General features: G+C 42.1%; 1 long non-coding RNA gene across 2 annotated transcripts; it reads left to right on the top strand.

Annotated features, from left to right (window-relative positions):
- Nucleotides 1–1,262: 1,262 nt before the first annotated feature.
- Nucleotides 1,263–5,688, top strand: LOC134465640 (uncharacterized). Of its 2 annotated transcripts, none has more exons than XR_010038172.1 (4): nt 1,263–1,722; nt 3,468–3,587; nt 4,659–4,726; nt 5,272–5,688. It is a non-coding gene; the product is annotated as an uncharacterized LOC134465640 (long non-coding RNA). The 2 variants fall into 2 exon arrangements; XR_010038173.1 differs by lacking the exon at nt 1,263–1,722 and adding an exon at nt 2,900–3,003.
- The last annotated feature ends 511 nt before the right edge of the window (nt 5,689–6,199 follow it).

The following is a 6,199-nucleotide window of genomic DNA, read 5'->3' as shown; positions in this document are numbered from 1 at the left end:
ATTAGTACACTACCCTCTCACCTGTATTTATCTTGATCATTTGGCGAAAGGAAGCTGAAATCTGAAGGAACCTACCGCTGATGGGACAGATCAGGCTCTTTTTTTAAGATTAAGTAGGGACTGCACCTCGCCAAACAGCTCCCTCTGTCAATGTCATAGTACACATCATGAAAGAACTCCTCCACATAGTTCTGGAACAATGACAAAAGGGCCTTGGCAGCGTTGGACACCATGTGGACCGTGTCTCCACTGATATCCAGCAGCGATGTATTGAGCTGCCTGATTTGGGTCTCCACCCCAGACCGCTTGCCTCTCATCACGCTGCAGATATCCAGGAGTAGAGATGTGACCTGGTCCCAGGTCAACTTGTACGACAGGAGGATGCTGTCAAGTGCACTGGTGAGGCTGGATGCAGGGCCAGTTTTAAGCATAGGCCGGCTAGGCGGTCGCTTAGAGCGCAATGTGAAGAAGGAGCGCCGAAATGGCGCCCTCCGATGCGTAATTTTGCCATATGGAGGTTTTTTTTATGAAGTCGCAATCAACAAAGCGTGGCGAAAGCGCTCCTCACGGCAAAACGCCCCTCAGCCAATAGTAATATCGCTTTCAACTGTCTCTGGGAAGTCTGTGAACCAATAAACAGACAGTCCTGAGAAAGGGGGCGGGACGAGTGACAGCGTGCGATATACTTTGAATTTTGGAGACTCACTGAGAGACAGAGAGGGCAAGCGCCAACAGCAGTGTTGCTCTGCTGGGTGGAGAATTGTTATGTTCTCTATGGCAAGCGGTTTTAACATTTAATAGCCAGAATGGATATGTGTTGCAGATATCTGTAACTCGGTTTCGCCTAGTCAAAATTAGCATTTCAGATATCCGCAACGACATTCCTCCTATCCGTAACTGTCATTTCGGATATCCGTAATGAATTCTGGATAGGGCAAATGACGTCACGTTTGCCATTCATTTCAATGGGTGATGTAATTTTGGACATCCGCAATTCTATTTTGGATATCCACAACATAGATTGCAGATATCTGCAACTGAATTGCAGATATCTTTAATTGCAATTCGAGATATCTACAATTGAATTTCGCCTAGTCAAAATGTCAGTTCAAGATATCTTCAAATCCTTCTAATTCAAGATATCTATATCTTCCTTTTTGGATATCCTTAATTGAGTTTTGACTAGGCGAAATTCAATTGCAGATATCTGTAACTGGAGTTACGACTAGTCAAAATGACATTTTAGATATCTCATACTGGAGTTATGGATAGGCGAAATGTAATTGTAGATATCCACTATCCAATTATAGATATCTGGAAATGATTTTTGATTAGAGATATCTCAAATTGGAGATATCTGTAATGTTCATTCTGCCTAGTCGAAATGTAATTAAAGATATCTAGAATAACAGTTTTGACTAGGCGAAATGACGTTACAGATATCTGTATGCAAATGACCCATGCACGCACCACCAACCCCCCTCCCCTTCCCCCACCCCTCACATTTGGCGGGAGCACACAAACACACACACACACACACACACACACACCGCCATTTTAGTGATTAGTTGCACCTGTGAAATGGACAACGAGCGTCAAGAAACCGTTTTCAATCGTCTTTTCAACATAGCTACTCGTGCAAGAGCAGAGTTGGCAAGCTCCAGTGCAGATCATGCCTAAAGTTACTTCAACGCGACGACCGACTGTTTCATCGAGTACAGGGTGAGTTCTGTTTTAAATTGGTACAAGTGTATGCTGTGAGTCCAACGGTTGACTTTGAACCCGTTCAAAAAGCTCGGTATCACCACTCATACACCATCAATTGAGAGTGCAGGTTTTTGTCGTTAATAGCAGCTTGTGGTTGTCTATAACCGGGAAAGGCCGTAGGATGCAATTTGGCAACAGTTTTACTTGAACTTGGCACACATTAGCAGCTACCACAGACATTTAGCACATTAGCTATGAGGGTGATTCTTTACTCTGCATAAAGGCGTTTGTTTTGTGCTGCTTAAATATGCACTTGTTGTTGAATTGCTGTTCCTGTCTCCTTTTTTGATCATTTCTTGGGTTGTAGTTACGTCAGAATTCCCCATCACGGGAGCGCGCGAATTTGAAATGGTGGACAACCTGGACTTGGAGCCATTGTTGAAACCCATTCAAAACTTCATTTTTTCGATCTGACACAGAATATTTTTAATTAGACCTAAAGACACACCATTGTTTAAAAGCTGAGAACCTCAGCTTTCCATAACTGAAAGCGGTATTTTCCTAGCATCTACCAATCCGAAGGTAGCCTACTTTATGTGCGGAATTACTTTTCTAAAGATAGCGTTTTGTTTCCTTGGAAACGGACGCGGTTTATGTGTTACGCACACGCTATTTGACTCGGTTTTGCACTATTATGGATGAATTTCTAATCTTGACATGTTAGTGGACAATCTATGCGAATTTCATAATGTGTTTATGTGATATGGGAGTAAATGTGTTTACATCCCGTCTGGGATTTGTTAAACTAGCTGGCCCGCTAGTTAGCTAGCAAGTGCTAGGTCTCTACACTACATCATGTCAAAAGTGGAAAGATTTGCCGACACTCAAGGCTGTGGATAAAATGAACTGGTTCTGTGAATATTTTCAGAATGTTTTGCTTTGACAAATTGCTGATATTAAACATCCACATCCTGGTGTTTCTTTGTTTATGCTTGGGCCATTGAGACAGATCGAGTCTAATATCTATTACTTACTTGCTATATAGCTAACTAGCGGACTAGCTAACAAATCCCAGACGGGCGTACTGNTAACACAATTTACTCCCATGTTACATAAAAACGCATTTTGAAACTCGTACAGATTGTCCATTAGAATGTCAAGATTAGAAATTCATCCATAATAATGCAAAACCGAATCAAATTACATACATTTATCGCTTCGTCAGTCTGTCTGGCTCATTGGTCTTGCTTCATCTCCGCTCCGTTTCCAAGGAAACAAAACGCTATCTTTAGAAAGGTAACCCCGCACATAAAGTAGGCTACCTTCGGATTGGTAGATGCTAGGAAGATACCGCTTTCAGTTATGGAAAGCTGAGGTTCTCAGCTTTTAAACAAGTCCCATGGTGTGTCTTTAGGTCTGATTAAAAATATTCTGTGTCAGATCGAAAAAATGAAGTTTTGAATGGGTTTCAATGGCTCCAAGCCCAGGTTGTCCACCAGCAGCGGTAGATCACCACCAGGGGGCAGCACTATGACGTCAGCTGCAACCCAAGATTTTTAAAATTACTGATAGGCTGGTGTCTCATTTACTGTGGCAGAGGTCTGATCATGATGTTGCCCTGCCCACAGAGTCTGACTAAATAATAATGGTACTGTAGCCTAGTGTTGTAGAAGCAGTACAATGTTGATTTGCTTCTGCAGTGCATTCATACTTAACCTGGGATAAAATGACAAGCATGCATTTTTGTTTCATTTTCAAAGTTAGGCGACGAGGACATGATGAGGACAAGCACTGTCAAGTCCTCTTCAGCTCCAATGATTATATCCAGTGCCCAAGGCTCCACGTCTCTATGCACCATTCATCTCAACACTAACCAAATGGTAAGGCTTCACTAAAACAAAATCACATTAATTGACTGATTTCTAACCTGAATGCCTCTTCTTGCCTATGAAAAGCGTCTCAGCAATTTGCATCTCACAGAACTGAGACAGTAACTTGGGAAATCCCATTCTGCTTTGCACAATCATTCCCATCCGAAAGACGGCATGGAGTTTATCCTCAGCGAGGGTACCAGACCACTGTCTCTCTACAATTGGAGAGCTGGGAGACGTGGAAAGGCGATGGATGTTTGTTGGAATAGATACAACTGTCACGATTGGCTATGGCTACGTATGCCCAATAAACAGCCATTGTAATCGTAAAACACACACCCCCCCTACTGGATTTACAGTAGGCAGGTCTGCAGACCTTTTTTAAGTTGTGATTAGGTCTGGTTATAATCAGACAACCGAGACAGTCATGCCTTCCAGAACTTGCCATATGCACGCCACTCCACCTGCACTGGCTTGTATAACATGATTCTTACATTAACACAGTATTGCGAGTATGATCGCATTTTAACAAAGCAATGACACGTATGGATGAACTCTTAAACTGTTCTCTCTCTATTATATCTCCCCACTCCTGAAATTATTTGTTGATTTAGTCTACAATTCAGCAGTTTCCATACTTTTTTTCCCTGTACACCCCCTTGTATATTTTAATGTGGTTTGCTCACCCTCGGCCTAAGCGTGTTTGCACTATGGGTTAGCAAATCACCGCACATTATGCAGAGTCATTTTGGAGAATCCTCATTCCCAATAGACCCAATATTTTTCTGCCGTCATTACAATGGAACTTGTTACATGACAATATAAATTACACTATGAATTGCACTTCCAATGGACCCTTCCAGCATACAATTCACTATACAGTTAAAAAAACCTACTACTTATTGTTCATTAATGCTGTTTAAAACACACACATATCCACCATTACTGTACTCTATTCATTTTGTGCACTCCCTTATGGAAGGCCGCGCACCCCAGTTTGGGAAACCCTGGTCTACATATTTCACTAAAAAGAATTGATTACATGATTACTCCTAAAATAATATGCCATATGTTTTTCAGGTGGCTTTGTAACAGTGATTGTGGGAGGATGCTGTGCAGGTGTCAACATGAATGTGCCGGAGGACTAGGTATGTGCACAGAAAATGAAAGCAAAACACACTGTTAACTGTATTCTGTACCCGTTGGAACATGACATTGTAATGTGTGTGTGTGTGTGTGTGTGACGGAGGTGTCCCTGCACGGTTCGACTTGTGTGATTCAAGTGTACAAAAAATTACATTCTATAGGTGTGGGCAGACGTTGCTAAATGGTTAAGGATGTGGTCTTATGGCCAACTAGCACTTAAGATCAGAAGGTTGCTGAAACAAGTCCCACCCTTACCTCTCCCTTCACCTCCATGCATGACTGAACTGCCCTTGAGCAAGGCACCTGGCCCCAAATGGTTCCAGGGACTGTAACCAATACCCTGTGAATAAGTCACTTTAGATAAAAGTGTCAACTAAGTGTAATGTATTGTGTGTGTATTTACACAAGATCATTGGGTAGTAAACTTCTAAATTCAAACCCCTACTGATGGACTCCACAACCTAGCTTAAGTTTTTGGGTATACTCACTTTGCCTGCGCACACTCATTTAAAACCTCTCTGTCTATCTCTACTGTTTTGCTGACTAGAGTATGCTGGCGTCGACACCCCACCTCCTCCCCTTCAGACTCCATCGAGGGTTGGTCCCTGTCCTGTGAGGAGAGGATGCAATGGGTCTCTGCTTCAGCCGTGGCACCTTCTCTACAACCCTCGCCACTGTCACCAGTTTGTCCCCATCCTGTGAAGGGGGGTAGGCTTTAGCCCCCTGCCTCATCAATCGGCAGGATAAGCGCCCTCTTCTTTGAAACAGGACATGTTTTATTGATGCTCTACATGAGTATTATATACATGTATATATACAGTGCCATGTGTATGTTTTTACCCCCCCTACTGATTTTGTTTACTTTTTTGCACATTTGGCACACTTAACATTTTCAGATAGCCACACTAATGTAAACATTACCCATGACCCAAGTAAGCATAAAATGCAGTTTCTCAGTGATTAATTTATATTTTCTCAGAAGCTTTGTATGCATTGTCAATGTTTTTTTTTTTTTTTTTTGTAGCAAATGTGAGACAAGTCTTGATGCTCTCCTTGACAGAGGTGGCCTTGGCACTCTGACTTGCATGCAATGTTAACCTAGTCTTTGCTTATGGTTGAATCATGAACACTTCCATTTTATGCGATAATTAACACCTCCCATTGGTAAGACATTGTTCTGTGTTCCTTTCTGAACTCTTGGATCTACCGTCACTGTCTTCTTGGGCTTATTTTAGTGTGACAGCCAAAATGTTCACCATTACATCATGTATTCTCCATTTATGGATAATGGCTCTCACCATGGTTTGCAGATGACCCAATGATTTAGAAATAACTGAAGAACCTTTTACAGTCTGAGACATGTAAATTATTTTTATTACAACCTGCTCCCGAATGTCGATGATTCACAGTGTGATGTCATGGGTTCGATATGAATTATCTCTTGGTTTGAAAGGCCAGGTAGTAGTCAGACTTGG

The sequence above is a fragment of the Engraulis encrasicolus genome, chromosome 16 (genome assembly GCF_034702125.1).
Source record: "Engraulis encrasicolus isolate BLACKSEA-1 chromosome 16, IST_EnEncr_1.0, whole genome shotgun sequence".
Classification (NCBI taxonomy): Eukaryota; Metazoa; Chordata; class Actinopteri; order Clupeiformes; family Engraulidae; genus Engraulis; species Engraulis encrasicolus.
Note: the sequence above shows the minus strand (reverse complement) of the source record. Positions and strands in the feature narration are given on the sequence as shown.